Raw genomic sequence first — 15,404 nt, forward strand, 5'->3', positions numbered from 1 at the left:
TCTTAATTTCCCTTTTCTCAGGAGAAAATAAAATAGCCCCTGCGAGTTCACAATATAAGCCATACCTACGTCATTTGAAGCCCAAATTCACACTACTTAGGTGGTCTGAAAAATTTCAGTCCAGCATTTAACTTAAATTGGGCCCAGTCTGGTTAACACCATAAGCATCTAGCAAATCAAACACAAACCCTCTTGGAAAAACCCACCTTCACCCCAGGCCTCAAGAATTCCCACAATATGTATAGCTGATTCACTTTGTTATAAAGCAGAAACTAACACACCATTGTAAAGCAATTATACCCCAATAAAGATGTTTAAAAAAAAAAAAAAAAAAAGAATTCCCACAAAGCTCCAAAGAAATAGTAGCTCCTAGTTGAAGATCACAAAACACACACGGGAACAACAGATGGTGGAAACAAGTCTATGCTGACTTAAGATATTGGAATTATCAAATAGTATAAAATAACTATGTTTAAAATGCTGAAAGAGTAGAAGAGAAGCTTAAAAATTTGAACAGGGAACAAGATACTCTGAAGAAGGACCAAGTATATTTGAACAAGAAATAGAATGTCCCTCTAGAAATTTAAGATATTGTAACTAAATCTACAAATTCAATGGTTGTGTTTAATAGAAGATTAGATACAATTGAATATATCAGACACAATAAAATTATAAGTGGAAGATAGACCTGAAGAAATTCTCAAAAAGGCAGCGTAGAAAAATAAAAAGATGGAATATATGCAAGAATAGTTAAAAGACATGGAGGATAGAGTGAGATGGTCCAAAATACATATAATCAGAGGTTTCAGAAGGAGAGGAGAGAGATTATGGGACAGAAGTAATTGTTGAATAGTTAGTGGCTGAGACTCATCCAGAAATCCATCAATTCATGCAATCAAGAATCTTGAAATCCTCAAAAGAATGAATAAAAAGAAATCCACAAGTAGTCATTTCATAGTGAAGCAGATTACCAAAGACAGAGAAAGTCTTAAGGTCAGATTATTTTCAAAGTAGTGACAATTAGACTAAAACAGCTGATTTCTTAATAGCTGGAAGATAGTAGAATTATATTTTCAATGTGCTGAGAAAAAATGACTGTCAAGCAAGAATTCTAAAACTAGTGAAAAGATATTTTAAGAATAAGAAAAAATAATGACACGATGAGATGAACCAGAACATATTTGCCACCAGCAGGCAGAAAGAAAGTGATTCCAAATGGAAGGAATTAAAGACAAGAAGGATTGCAGAGCAAAGAAAGTGGTATCTATATGAGTAAAAACAAATATTGTATAAACAATACTAACAATGTCTTGTAAGCTTAAAAAAAGATAAAATTCAAATACATGAAAGTAATATATAAGCTAAAAGAGGGGTGATTAGAATTAGTTCTAACGTCCTTGCTTTATTTAAGAAAAAATAGAAAATACTGGTTAACTTCAGACAGGCAAAATAAGCATATTAAAGTTTCCAGTATAACCCCTAAGAGTAGCGGAAAAAAAAAAAAGGTATAATTTGCAAACTAGTAAAGGAGAAAAATGGAATAAGAAAAACTAATCAAGAAAACAAGAAAGAATAGGAAAAGAAATTGAGAAAAGGCAGGAAAAATACAAATTAATAAGGTAAAGTACATATACGTACACACATAAACATATATATAAATGTATGTGTGTGTGTGTATCAGTATTTCAATAAATGTACATGGACTAAATGCTTCAGTTAGAAAAAGATTGCCAAACTAGACAAAGCAAATGAATCCACCTATCAGCTGTTCATAGAGGCGTATCTAAAACATAATACAGAAAGATTGAAAGTAAAAAGGATGAAAAAAATCTGCCAAATACTAAGCAAAGGAAGACTGATATATCTATATTAATTTTAGTCAAAATAGACTTTGACAAAAAAAGCATTATGAGAGACAAAAGGGTCACTTCATAATGATTAAAAAGTCCAATTCATCAGTAAGATGGAATAATCTTACATTTATATGCACTTAATAACATAACTTCAAAATAAAGCAAAAAGAAAAATCAAGGAAAGCAAAATAAAAACAAATTCACAATGCAGTGGGAGATGTTAACACACCTCTCTCAGTAACTGATAGATCAAGCAAACAATCAATAAGAATTAGGAAAGTGGGGTCCATAGAGGGGAAGTGACATGTTCCTTCACCTTTGCACAAACACTGAGTGCCTGGATGTCCCAGATACCACAATTATATGCTTTGCCAGAAAGATAAAATGCTTTTAGTACTTTTATGAGTGAGAATTTTAGTCCCATTTTATAAATTGGGAGGCTGAGAGACATGGAGAAGTTAAATAACTTGGGTAAGATGCTCTTCCTCAGAAATCTTAAATGTTAAATCCTACTGCCTTACACAGCCTTTGACCTTCCTACTTGTGGACAACCTTAATCCCCTTATATCTTCTGGACTTTAACTTCCTGGAGACCTCTGGTCCAGTCTTTTTAGCCCCTCTCATCACTCTTCTTTCTTTCCCAGCCTGAACCTCTGGAGGGTCATTTGAATCCCTCCCTCCTCAGTATCCCTGATTCCCTTGCATCCCTATCCTTTTGGGCTCAGCCCATCCTTGTATCATGCCTGGAGCCTACCTTCTGTGCTCCTGAGACTGGCTAGCTTGCTGAGCCCTGCTGGAGAAAGATGCCCATCTCTACGAATTCTCCCAGTTCCTGGATCCCAGTCTCCCCACTAATTCTGGGATCTTGCTCCATCAGCTTTACTTGCCCCCATATCTATAAGACCTCATTCTCTTCTTCGCTCTTTCTCCTTAGCCTAACAACTTGCTCAAGTCTCTTCCATTCTAAAAAGGATCCTCTCCTCCCCTTTCCGGCTACCATGTAACCACTTTGCTCCTCTCCACATCCAAGTTTCTCCAAAGAGTAATTAACTGTGTGTCCACCTCCTCATTCTTTGTAAGCTGGCTTCATCCCCCATCACCCCACTGAAACTTCTCTTTCTAAAACTACCAAGAATCTACTAATTACCAAGTCCAAGAGATATTTTTCATTCTTGGTAGAACCTGGGCTCCCCAGGCCTCAATAGCCTGAGGATACAAATGGACCTACATGACTAAAAATGAAACAGTGAGCACCAAATTTCACCCATTCTTTGCATCTACCTGCTGAGGTAGGTGAGGAGACCGTCTGGTCCACCCACGTATTTCTGAGAGTCCACAGGCCATTGCTCCTATTGACTCACAAATAGCCTGATTCAGTAGGGCATGTCCGTGGCCCTACCTTTTCCTGCTTTGGTTGAGGCAAAGAGCCCTGTGGAGGGGGAAATGCTTCTCTTTGCTTTATGAGTTCCCAAAGCAGATTTGTTTGCTCCTTGAAATCCTACATTTTTTTCTTTACACTATTTCCCTTGGTAGGACTCAGACGAGTCCAGTGGGCCAAATTAGGTGTTGAATCTGAATGCAGACTCAGAAGTGAGTTCAAATTCTTCATCCTCCCACTCGCTCTGCTTGCCCTAAGCACTAAGGTGTTTCCTCTGGGTCAAGTTCATACACTTGAGTTCTTCCCAGTAAAGCAGGCCCTGCTGCTTGGCTACTCAATGGCTATTACCCCTTCCTTTTGCCTAACAGCCCCTGACCGTATTCAGGTACCTACTTTAGGGAAAGCAGTCCCAGGCCTAGCCCCAAGGGGAGAGTCACCATTAGTCTCTTGTCATCAAAGTAGTCTCAGGCCCCCCAGCTAGTGATTGTTTTAAGCATGGACTTCTTCTAAATGTCCCATTTCCATGAGGCTGAAAAACTGAGGCTCAGGGTCACTAAGTTCAAACAGTGTCTTCAGGGTAAAAGCTGATTTCATTGCTTAGAATCCACTGCCCTCTCAATTCTAGCTTTTGTTTCTTTCTGGCCTGAGTATTCCTTACTTCATTGCCAGCCAGGATGGGTTTTCACACAAAATTGCACTCTTTCCTGGCTTCTTTTTCTTCCCCTATTATCCTGTGCTTCCCCTTCTCCCTAACTGGTTTCTCCTGGGAACATTTCTTTACTAAATCATCTTTACTGAATCTTCATCTCAGAATTTGCTTCTGGGAGAACCTGACCTATAGCATGGATTACTTTAAGAATCTGATGAAAGTTATGGACCTTGTCCCCAGAAAAGTACACATACACACATTCAAAATGTTATGCCTTTTTGCTCCCCCAAAGTCATCCATGGACCCAAGATTAAGAACTCTGGATAAAATGATCTTTGAGGCCCCTCCATAGCTAACTTTGCTGTGTCTCTGGGTGGGTTTGAGGAGCTTAGCTTTGAGTTTCTGAATTGAGGCTTTCAGGAGTGTGGGATCCAACATCCCTTTAGTGGATTTCTTCTCTGTCAGATTCTTAGGTGAGAGTTTCTGAATTGAGGCTTTCAGGAGTGTGGGATCCAACATCCCTTTAGTGGATTTCTTTTCTGTCAGATTCTTAGTTGAGAGTTTCTGTTGCTCTCAACTAAAAAAAAATTTTTTTTTTCCAGACCACACAGCTTGCGGGATTTTTAGTTCCCCGACCAGGGATTGAACCTGGGCCCTTGGTAGTGGCAGTGCGGAGTCCTAACCACTGGAGCGCCAGGGGAATTCCCTCAGCTAAGAACCTTTATAGAGACACTGCCGCATGCTGCATCTTCCAGCACCTCCTGACTCTTCATTGTCCCCAGAACGCCATACGGGTTTTACTAATGCTATCTTCTCTGCCCAGAGTGCCCTTCCTCTTCCTTTTTGTCCAATGGCCATTCATTTTTATACTCAGCTCTGACACCACCTCCTCCAGGAAGACTTCCCCGAGAGTCACTCTTGGGAGGATGCCCCAGAGGGATCCCAAGACAGGTGGTCCACACTACCCATGCAGTGATCTGGTTTTATGGGGATATGTTTATGGGTTCATCTCCCTATCTATGGGGTGAGTTCCTCAAAGTTAAGGACTGTGCTTCATTCTTTTCTGTACCCCCAGCACCTATTTCAGGGCCTGGTACACAGTAGAAACTAAAAATATTTGTAGGATGAATGAATGAATACCGGTAATTTGTGGTGGAGACAGGGCTTAAACCAGTTTTTCTGGCTTCGAAGCCTCTGCATTTTCCACCTTAGATACCAGGGGCTGGGGGCAGGCTTGTCTGGGATTAAAGTTTTTTCCAGCTCGGTAGTCCCCTGTTCCCTATGGCCTTGCTGAGGCTGTTGGTGCTTCTCTAGAGGCCACAGCCCAGCCCAAGCATCCTAGAGCCTCCCTGTGCCCAGACTTAATGTGCCTTCAGCTGGAAAACAAACCTGGGCAGGAGAGCACTCCCTGAGGCCCCTCTGGTGGCCCCAGTCTGGTAACTAAGCTGTCCCCTCCTCCTTCCTGACTTTTGTGCTGGGCCCTCACACCTGTACCTCCCTCCTTCTCCTTCCCTCCCTCTGGCCAGGAGCCTGGGACCCCGGCTGTGAGTCAACCCCAGAACAGGGTGTCCAGCCTCTTCTTCCCATGGCCGAAGTCGCCCACGGGGGCTCTAGCTCTCTAACCCCCCGCCTGGTCGCTGCCCCTTTGAGAACCTGGGGTCCGGGGAGGCCGAGGGCTCCGGTCTCCGCTGGGGAAACTGGACTCTGGCTGAAGACCCCAGGCAGGGGCTGCGCTGCACCGGAGAGAAGCTATCCTCCTGCCTGTGTCCAAGGCCGGCTCTGGGGGTGAAGGCGTCCCCGGGAGCAGCGAGCTGTTCTCCACTCCGCCACCCCCTCCCCAGGTGCCCGGCTCTCCAGCTGTTTTCCTCCTCTGGGCTGTGGGACCTTCTGCAGATCTCCTCTCCTCAGGATGAGGAAAGCAGATGGCTCTCCCCGCCAAGGCCCCCAAGGGTCCTCCCGCCTCTCCCAGCAGGCACCTGGCTCTCTGCTCGCTTCATTCTCCCGTGGCCGCGGCCCTTCTCCACAGTGACAGGTGACGGGAGCAGGGTGCCCTCCACCCCTAGCCTCACTCTCCGGGCTCGGGGCCTGTGTCTGGGGAGGGGAGGCTGGGTCCCCCTGGGGAGGACCTGGCCGCCCAGCAGCGGGGACACCGGGGCAGGTTTGCCGGGACGGGCCGGTGGCTCAGAGGCGTCTGTCTGTGGGCAGGGCCGGCTCGGAAAGTCACGGCGCACCTGCAGGACCCCTCACCTGTCTTTTCAGAGTGCTCTCCCTCCACCCCGACAGTGGCTCTCAGGCGTCCCTCGGGTCATATTTTCAGGAAAATGGGCGTGTGGCGCCCTCGCTCATCAAAGCATTGGCCGGCGCCTGGCAAGAGTCCCCTTGGGAGGAGCTTTCCCCTCAGAGCAGCGGTTCTCAGCTGCGAGTGAGAATCACCTGAAAGCTTTTTTTTTTTTTTTCCGCGGTACACGGGCCTCTCACTGCTGTGGCCTCTCCCGTTGCGGGGCACAGGCTCCGGACGCGCAGGCTCAGCGGCCATGGCTCACGGGCCCAGCCGCTCCGCGGCATGTGGGATCCTCCCGGACCGGGGCACGAACCCGTGTCCCCTGCATCGGCAGGCAGACTCTCAACCACTGCGCCACGAGGGAAGCCCACCTGAGCGCTTTTAAAAGCCACCGATGTCCCGGCCGCACCCACACCGGTTGAATCAGCACCGCCGAGGAGGGGCGCCTCAGGGTGGGCCTTAAAGCTCCCGGATGGTCCAAACGGGCGGCATTTGAGCCTCACAAGGACACTGAAAGACAGGTACTGTCGTCATCCCCACCGTACAGGCAGGGACACTGGGCTCCGAGAAGTGAAGCCACTTGACCGGGGTCAGAGGGCAAGTGGGAGGGATGGGACTGGAGTCCCAAACGGGAGGGGCGGGTGGCCCCCCTGCTGACTGTGCATCTGGGCTTCCAGGGGGGCTTTGAGTGGGACCACAAGGTCTCAGGCTGGCCCAGGAGCCTGGGCCTCGGGCGGACTCAAGAGCTGGCCCTGTCTCCCCACAAATGCGGAGACATTTCTGCCACCTCCTTCTCCAAAGCGCTGGGCTGGGCCTCCTCCAAGCCCCAGAATGCGGTGGGTCACTTCCACTCACCCAGCCGGGTCCTCTCACTGGAACAGCATGCCCTTTGGTGACGGGGAGGATGCATTTTTGAGGTGAAATATTGTATAACAGCCAGGAACGGAAAATATTAAAAGCCCACGGGTGCCAGCAAGGTTCGCACCAGGGCCAGAAAGTTCAGAAAAAAGGAGGCAGGCTCCCTGCAGTGGAGGCCACGGGGTGGGGCAGGATCAGCTCGACCACCCACACCCTGGATCCCAGGCTGCCTCCGTCTTCAGGGTGAGCGGGAGCCTTGCCTGGACCACAGGAAGGTCCCAGGGTGGTGACCCCAAGCGGAAAGCTGAAGCTGCTCAGATCCCTCATAAAGCTGGAGCAGCTGTGTCAGCCTGCCTGTCCGCGTCCCTCTCCCACTCCAGGCCTTGAGGATCATGAGGCCCGTAGGGGGAAGTGGAACATTCGGGAACCTGGGGTCAGGCTGCCTGTGGGTCTGCTCTGAGCATCCCCTGGAGGCTCCCTCAAGCAGGGCAGGCCGTTCACCCCTAGAACTGACTCAGAGCTGCCCAGGTGTCAGGAGTCATGGCTGGGCCTGCATCCTCAAGGGAGGATGTCTCAGGACAGAGCCAGAAGCCTCACCAGACCCAGAACTCGGACTGTAGTCCCCTAGCTTCACATCTCAGTGAGATGCCGGGGAGCCTACCGGAGGCCCAGATATGGAGCAGCAGACCTGCTCCACCGTGGCTCTGCCCCTCCCAACATGAATGGCCTTGGGTAAGTCCCTTACCCTCTCGGGATCTATGAATTTATGACATTGAGCCAGGTGCTGGGGACACAGAGATAAGGCATGGGCCTTGCCCTTCAGGAGCTCACAGTCAATTGCAAGAAGACAGCATTTCCAGGTGAAGCAAAGAGCTCTTCAACTCAGGGTGGGGCTAAGTGGGAAATGATGGGGCTGGGGCAGCTCAGAGGTGGCGGGGAGTGGTGTGGGCTATAGGGCTCAGGGCATGTGTCTGCTTGTTTTGGGTAGGAGGATAAACTCCCATATTGTGCATGTAACCCTAATGCTGCCACCACACCCCAGATCCCCATCTAGCTGTAACTGCAGACCCACTGCTCCCTACTTAGGGAAGCACTGTTACTCTGGTGTTTGGCTGACAGGGGCCACTGATTGGCTTAGGCTGAGCATCTGACCTAAACCCAGACCATCCACCCACTGGCAGGTGACTGGTGAAGTGGGCTTCTTGGGAATCGTTCCACCCAATAGGGATGGAGATGGCAACTAGCTGAGCCAATCAGAATGGCTCCTGGTGGAATCTGAACTAAGAAAGTGCAGGAGGTGGACCCATGAGGAGCAAGAGGCAGGCAGAGCTACCATATAGAGAGAAGCACATACCCCACAGGAGAAACACCAGGCAGCCTGAGGGGCTGAGAGAGGGGCCTGCCTCAGCCCAGCTCTTGACTTCAGCTGTCTTTACAACAAGCCTCCATTTTTTTTCAGAATGGCCTGAGTGAGTCACCATTCTTGTTCCCTAAAGTGCATAACCAGCTATGGAGGCCCCTCATCTCCCTGGCGTGCCAGAGAGCAGCCAACTCTCTCCTCCATCCTGTATGAGGCCACTGTGAGGAAATGGAAAGATCAGAGGGCAGGAAATTAGGAGGCCTGGCCTGGGTTCAAGCCTGACTCAAGTTCCTAAGCGTCCCCAAGAGCCAGGCCTTGGCAGAAGTCTGGTACACCTTGCACAGTGTGCTTTCTCCTTCACTGGTTATGATCAGGCTTAAATGAAAATGACAGATAAAAGCAGCCAGAAAGGTAAAGGTAGCTGCTGCCTATTCAGGGCATTCTCCCGCTGTTTGATGGGAGCTGATTAGTTGGGTGTAGAGGATTCAGAACCTCTCTGTTCAAGGGGCCTCTAGGGAGATCTGAGAGTCATCGGAGAGGAGGGGCAGTTCTGGATCCAGCAATGTGCTTGACAGTCTTAGCAGTTTCCTGGGGCAGTTCTTAGTAGACCTGTGTCTGAGTCCTAGGGAGAGCAGAAGACTGTAAGTAAAAGCTAAAAGAGCTGTTCCACTGAAAAGTCTGTGTCTTATTTGGGCATAAGAAGTCCTGTTTTGGGATCAGGCAAGAGAGGCATTTGTTCCTGCTGTGCTACTGACTTTTGTGCATGGAGAAGGCTGTAGGGTGCTGGCATCAATGCTTTGAAGAGCCACAGTGTTAAAAAAAAAAGGGGGGGGTGGTCAGTGGAGAAACGTTCCTTTCAACAAATAGTGCAGAAACAGTTGGACATCCACATGCAAAAAAGGAACCTTGATTCACAGACTTTACACCATGTGCAAAAACTAGTTAAAAATGAATCATAGACCTAAAGGTAAAACCTAAAACTCCTAGAGAAAACCTTTGTGACTGTGGGTTAGGTAAAAATTTCTTACAGCCAACACCAAAAGCACAAATTTATAAAATAAAAAATTGATAGATTGGATTTCATCAAAATTAAGAGCTTCTGCTCTTCAAAAGACACTGTTAAGAAAATGGAAAGGGGCTTCCCTGGTGGCACAGTGGTTGGGAGTCCGCCTGCCGATGCAGGGGACACGGGTTCGTGCCCCGGTCCGGGAGGATCCCACGTGCCGCGGAACGGCTGGGCCCGTGGGCCACGGCCGCTGAGCCTGCGCATCCAGAGCCTGTGCTCCGCAACGGGAGAGGCCACAACAGTGAGAGGCCTGCGTACCGGAAAAAAAAAAAAAAAAAAGAAAATGGAAAGACAAGCTACAGACTGGGAAAAAGTATTTTCAAAACATATCTGATAGGGACTTCCCTGGTGGTCCAGTGGTTAAGATTCTTTTTATTTATTTATTTATTTATTTTTTTTGCGGTATGCGGGCCTCTCACTGCCGTGGCCTCTCCCGTTGCAGAGCACAGGCTCCGGACGCGCAGGCCCAGTGGCCATGGCTCATGGGCCCAGCCGCTCCGTGGCACGCGGGATCCTCCCGGACCGGGGCACGAACCCGCGTCCCCTGCATCGGCAGGCAGACTCTCAACCACTGCGCCACCAGGGAAGCCCCCAGTGGTTAAGATTCTGTGCTTCCACTGCACGGGGCCTAGGTTTGATCCCTGGTTGGGGAACTAAGATTCTACATGCCTTGTGGCCAAAAAGTAAAAAACAAAAAAACCCCATATCTGATAAAGGACTTGTATCTAGAATATATAAAGTACACTCAGATTTCAGTGATGAGAAGACAAATAACCTAATTACAAATGGGCAAAATATTTGAACAGGCACTTCATCAAAGAAGACATAGAAATGGCAAATAAGAGTATGAAAAGCTGGGGGCTTCCCTGGTGGCACAGTGGTTAAGAATCCTCCTGCCATTGCAGGGGACACGGGTTTGAGCCTTGGTCTGGGAAGATCCCACATGCCATGGAGCAACTAAGCCCGTGTGCGACAACTACTGAGCCTGTGCTCTAGAGCCCATGAGCCACAACTACTGAGCCCACGTGCCACAACTACTGAAGCCCGTGCACCTAGAGCCCGGGCTCTAGAGAACCCACCACAATGAGAAGCCATGCACCACAATGAAGAGTAGCCCCTGCTCACTGCAACCAGAGAAAAGCCCACACGCAGCAACGAAGACCCAACACAGCCAAAAATAAAATAAATAAATTTATTTTTTTAAAAATGTATGAAAAGCTGCTCAACATCATTGGTTACCAGGGAAATGCAAATTAAAACAAGACACTACACAACCATGGGAAAGGCTTAAAAACGGTCAAACATGAAACTTTAACAGTATCAAGTGTTAATGAGAATGCTGAGCAGCTGGAACTCTCATGTTGCTGGTTGGAAAGTAAATGGAAAAGTCACTCTGGGAAACAGTTTGAAAGTTTCTTATAAAGTTAAACATACACTTCACATATAACCCAACAATCGCACTCCTAGATATTTACCCAAAAGAAATGAAAAACCTGTTTACACAAAAACCTGTACATAAATATCCATAGTGAAAAGGTAGTTGCTAAAAACTGGAGACAACCCAAATGTCCTTCAACTGGTGAACAGAAAAAGAAACTGTGGCACATCCATACAATAGAATACTACTCAGCAGTAAAAAGGAATGAACTATTGACACGTGCAACAGCATGGATGATTATACTAAGTGAAAGAAGGCAGACTTAAAAGGCTCTTATCAGGGACTTCCCTGGTGGTCCAAGGGTTAAGAATCTGCCTTCCAATGCAGGGGATGCGGGTTCGATCCCTGGTCAGGGAGCTAAGATCCCACATGCCGCGGGGCAACTAAGCCTGTGCACTGCAACAGAGCCCAGGCACCACAACTAGAGAGAAGCCAGTGCACCGCAATGAAGATCCTGCATGCCACAACCAAGACCTGACGCAGCCAAATAAATAAATATTTTAAAAAAACCAACGCTCATCCCGAAGGGTTCCACTTGCAGGACATTCTTGAAAAGGCAAAATGACAGGGAAAGAGAACAGATCAGTGGTGGTCAGCAGCTAGGGATGGGGGAGAGGGCTGACTACAAAGGGAGCTTCTGAGGTGATGGAAATATTTTGTATCTTGATGGTGATGGTGGTTATAAGATTGTTTGCATTTGTCAAAAATCATAGAACTTTCCACTCAAAAGGGTGACTTCTACAGAATGACAGTCATGATCCAATTTTTAAAAATGGGAAGTGGGATTCAAATTTCTTCTTCCCTTTCTTTGCCTCCCCTGTCACTGGCCAACATTCTGTCCTTAAAGCTCTTGTTTTCCTGGGGGGAAAAATGCCCCAATTCAGCCACCCTGAACACTGCTTTGCTTCTGGGAACAAAAAGCCAACCCACTAAGAATGGTCTGTGCAGGCCCATGTCTGTTTCTCTTCCTCTGTCCCACCCTGTCTGGCTAAGCCTGCTCACCAAGGCCTTTCTAACCTCCATTTCCCCTTCCCTGCCTGCTCACCAAGGCCTTTCTAACCTCCATTTCCCCTTCCCTGCCTGCTCATCCGGGCCATCTGGAGTCCCAAATCTTTATGGCCCAGGCTTTGTGTGGGTGAAAGATCCTGCTTGGAAAGAGATCCTTACACTCAACTTTCCACAGCTCTAGCCCATTAAACATCCACGGGTCCCAGGGATGCACAGCCAGAGAGGACAACTACCTGGCATCCTCCTCACCTCACCCCTGACTGAGGCCACCCCCATCACTACAGCAGGCTCTTCTGGGCTGCCAGCATCATGGTCAGAGCTGAAGCCGTACCACAACCAGAGCCACCTGGGGCCTCTCAGGGGAGTCATGAAAAGAGGCCTCGGGTCATGGGAAGCAAGCAGCAGAGTCTGGTAGATGCTTCGGGGCAAGCCTGATGAACCACCAGGGCAAACACATCCCGCTGAGTGTGACTAGCCCAGGAGGGGAGTGTGAACACTCTTGCGATGACTCCCTGGTAAGTGTGCACCCAGTAATCCTGTGCAAAATCATGAACGTGGGTGTCCCTGAGAAACAGCAGGGCACCGCGGGGACACTAAGATGTAAACTCAAGGCTGTGACCATGGTGAGTCACCACAGGGACAGTGAGGTGACCTTTCTTTTTAAGCTTGAAGAGCATTCTGTGATGACCACGGTGAGCACACTACACAAGGTGGAGGGCTCTACTTGACGTGTCTTGGGGGATCTGCCAGACCATGGCCCATTCTCAGGGAATCTGCTCCCACCTACAACCTGTGCGGGGTAAGCACACCCTTACAAGACCAGGTGCTGACTGTCAGGTGGCGGTGCGTGCAGCAACCCGTGTGGCTTACATAGTTCTGAAGGTTTCTTTGTTTTTCTTCCATTTTCCAAGCTGGAGTTGTTATTATAGTTGCTCAGCTTTGCTCAACTCTTCTGGGATGTGTTGATGTGGTTACAGGGTGAGGGGAAGTCATACACGGGTAGGTTTGCAGCAGAACAAAGGGAGTGTAAATGCTGAGGTTGACAGCTGTTAAAGTGGTCTCTTGATATCAGGATTCAACTACTGGTATCAAGGTTAGTAGTTAGACATTTCGGGTTGACTTCTACTAGGAAAGGGGTGCTTGTGTTTGTGGTTGTGTTTTAGGTGCGTACGTGTCACTTTTTACTTCCTAGCATCCGTTCTTCCTACTTCTGGTGACAGCACCACAATTTTCCTTTGAGAAAAATCAGTCCATGTGATTCCAGTGGGATGATCTACCCCTACCTCTGGAAGTGGGCTAATCAGAGCTTTCCACCCACATGGTTACAGGAACTGGGTCAGGAATAGGCCAATGAGAGCCTTTCCCAGGACTTCTGCTGGAACAATGGGGGAAGAGACATGCTTTTTCCATTGGAGATTTGAGATGTGCTAGAAGGGAGTCTGGAGCTTCTGGAAGATAATGCATGGGAATGGCATCTGTCCCAGTTACTGTTGCTGTGTAACAAACTACCCCAAGTTTTAGTGGCTTAAATGATAATCATTTTATCATATCCCCTGAATTCTGTAGGTCAGGATTTCATGTAGGGCTTGACTGGGCCATTCTGCCTTTTATGACTTTGATTGAAGCCACTCAGTGGCATCCATCTGGTAAATGAGCTGGTCTGTCCTAGAGGGTACAGGACAGCTACACTCACATGACTGGTGATGTGAGGGCTGGAAGGCTGGGCTCAGCTGGGACTACCCACCAGAACGCCTACACCAGGCCTCTCTGATTTGGTGGTCTCTTGGTAGTTAGCTGGCTTTCCCCAGAGCAAGCATGCCAAGTGGAAGCTGTATGACTTTTTCTGACCTAGCCTGAGAAGTTCACCTCATTCCTGGTTACAAGCAAGTCATAGGCCAGCTCAGATTCAAGGGGAAGGAAATTAGATTCTACCTCTTGATGGCAGAGTAGGGCAGTCACCTTGTACGAGAACACACGCAGTGGGAACTATCATTGCAGCCAACTTGGGAAAATACAGGCTACAGCCTCATTGGGAAAAAAGCCATCTCAGAGGAAGCAGTTGAGAAATGGAAAGAGAGCAGTCCTGATGATATTGTTTGAGTCCCTGGATCCAATTTTTCCCAGGACTTCAGTTATGACAACCATCAGTTTCCTGCATAGTCCAATCTAAGTTGTGCTTTTGTCTCTTGCAACTGAAAGATCTTTTACTCTTAGTGTGTATATCAGTTATCTATTACAGTACAACAAATCACCCCAAAACTCAGTGGCTTACAACAATGATTATTATTTCTCACGATTCTATGGGTGGCTAGACCATTCCTCTGCTGGTCTTACCTGGCTCACTTATGCAACTGCTGAGGTGGAAAATTCAAGATGGCCTCATTCACATGTCTGGCTGTTGGCTGGGGGCCTCAGTTCTCCTTCATGTGGTCTCTTATCCTCTAGGAGGATAGATTGACTTCTTTATATGGTGGTCTCAGGACCGTGTTCCTGGGGAGTGGAGGCGGCAAAGTCTCTTGAGTGTCATTTCTGTCATTCCTTTGTTCAAAGCAAGTGACAAAGCCAACCCAGGTCAAAGGTGAGTAAAGAGACTCCACCTCATCACGGGAGAGCTGCAAAGAATTTGTGGCCATATTTAATCCACCACAGTACGATAGATAGCTGGATCACGTTAGATGGGGACATGTTTGAAATTAGTGTATGTATGGGAAGCAGGGTGTATGTGCCAGGCAGGCAGAGCCAGAGTGTTCTAGTATGTTCTCGCTGAGGAGCATATGGCTGGAGTGTCATTTCCATGGTGGCTTCTCTGAGCTGAGGGCACCCCAGGACAAGGTCTACACTAGGTCACCGGTTCTCAGGGGCAACTCTGAGTTGAAGACCTACTGTGTCTGAGTGACTTCACCTCTCTGAGCCTCAGTTTTCCCTCTATAAAATGGGTGTGGTCATCCCTGCCTCGCAGATCAACTGTGAGACTGAAGATGAGCTGATGACCATGAATGTGCCTTGTGTATTACAGGATGGTGAACATTATCATCTGGGACCTGAGAGGGAATAGTCAAGGTGGGCCTGGGTGGTCAGAGAGGGCAGGAGGGAGGAGACTGAGATGGGGCATCGAAAGGTGGGGGACATTCACATGGGAGGGGAGGAAGGGCTGTATTTCAAGATGGGAAGCTGAGGAATAAAACTATAAAGGCATTGGGTTGGAACAGTGACAGACTGTATCTAGGATAGGGAGGAGAACAACAGGGTCAGAGAGCGAGCTCTCCCACTCCTGTAGACTCTGGGTGTCTAGGCTCCCATACATACTGTGTCAGCAGCCCCTGAGGGTTACTCAGAGCTACAGTCAAGTCTTCCAGTCGCCAGGGATCATTAGTGGCTTGTCCCTACCCAGGCCTGCAAAGCCCCCTCAGGCTGCAGGGGGGCAATGATGGGAGCATGGGCATGGTGGTCAGAGAGGATGTTAGAGACACAGCACCTTCCTCTGGAGCCACCAGCATCATGTCAGACCCCTCC

General features: G+C 48.3%; 1 protein-coding gene across 2 annotated transcripts in view; it reads left to right on the forward strand.

Moving 5' to 3' along the window:
* The first annotated feature begins 1,605 nt into the window (after nt 1-1,605).
* CILP (cartilage intermediate layer protein) overlaps nt 1,606-15,404 on the forward strand; it is a 30,262-nt gene continuing 16,463 nt past the window's right edge. For both annotated transcript variants that reach the window (XM_032621515.1, XM_032621516.1), the window contains exons 1-2: nt 1,606-6,682; nt 12,067-12,406. The gene's annotated coding sequence lies outside the window, so the exon portion shown is untranslated. The remainder of the gene's footprint in view (nt 6,683-12,066; nt 12,407-15,404) is intronic.

Source organism: Phocoena sinus, chromosome 2, assembly GCF_008692025.1.
Source record: "Phocoena sinus isolate mPhoSin1 chromosome 2, mPhoSin1.pri, whole genome shotgun sequence".
Taxonomy (NCBI): domain Eukaryota; kingdom Metazoa; phylum Chordata; class Mammalia; order Artiodactyla; family Phocoenidae; genus Phocoena; species Phocoena sinus.